The sequence below is a fragment of the Penaeus monodon genome, chromosome 31 (genome assembly GCF_015228065.2).
Source record: "Penaeus monodon isolate SGIC_2016 chromosome 31, NSTDA_Pmon_1, whole genome shotgun sequence".
In the NCBI taxonomy this organism is placed as follows: Eukaryota; Metazoa; Arthropoda; class Malacostraca; order Decapoda; family Penaeidae; genus Penaeus; species Penaeus monodon.
The window spans coordinates 25,203,297-25,204,350 of NC_051416.1; positions in this window are offsets into that span (position 1 = coordinate 25,203,297).

Below are 1,054 nucleotides of genomic sequence, written 5' to 3' on the forward strand. Positions count from 1 at the left end.
CGGGTCCTGAAGAAGGTGGAACGCCCCTCTCGAAAGATCCCGCTCGAAACGCCCCTCTCCAAACTCCCCTCTCCAAACGCCCCTCTCCAAACGCCCCTCTCGAAAGGTCCCTCTCCAAACGCCCCTCTCGAAAGATCCCGCTCGAAACGCCCCTCTCCAAACTCCCCTCTCCAAACGCCCCTCTCCAAACGCCCCTCTCCAAACGCCCCTCTCCAAACGCCCCTCTCCGAACGCCCCTCTCGGAAGGTCCCTCTCCAAACGCCCCTCTCCAAACGCCCCTCTCGGAAGGTCCCTCTCCAAACGCCCCTCTCCAAACCCCCTCTCCAACGCCCCTCCCCGGAAGGTCCCTCTCCAAACGCCCCCCTCCAAACGCCCCTCTCCAAACGCCCCTCTCCAAACGCCCCTCTCCAAACGCCCCTCTCCAACCCCCCTCTCCAAACGCCCCTCTCGAAAGGTCCCTCTCCAAACGCCCCTCTCCAACGCCCCTCTCCAAACGCCCCTCTCAAAAACCCCTCTCCAAAAAGCCCCTCTCGAAAGGTTCCCTCTCCAAACGCCCCTCTCGAAAAAGCCCCTCTCCAAATGCCCCTCTCCGAACGCCCCTCTCCAAACGTCCCTCTCCAAACACCCCTCTCCAACCCCCCTTTCCAAACCCCCTCTCCAAACCCCCCTCTCGAAAGGTCCCTCTCCAAAAAGCCCCTTCCAAACGCCCCACCCCCAAACGCCCCTCCCCAAACGACCCTCTCCCCAAACGCCCCTCTTTCCAAAAAAGCCCCTCTCCAAACGCCCTCCCCCAAACGCCCCTCTCCGAACGCCCCTCTCCGAACGCCCCTCCCCAAACGACCCTCTCCAAACGACCCTCTCCAAACGCCCCTCTCCAAACCCCCGATCAGACATCCCCGGCCGGTAATTTCGCCCGTGTGATTGAATGCTTAATTATACAGGGTGCGGAGTATTGAAATGCGAGAAAGTCGGAGCCCACGAAGAGGAGGTGGGGCGCTGGCCGTGGGTGGGCGCAATGAAGATGGAGGAGAGGTGGGCGTGTGGACAGGCCAAA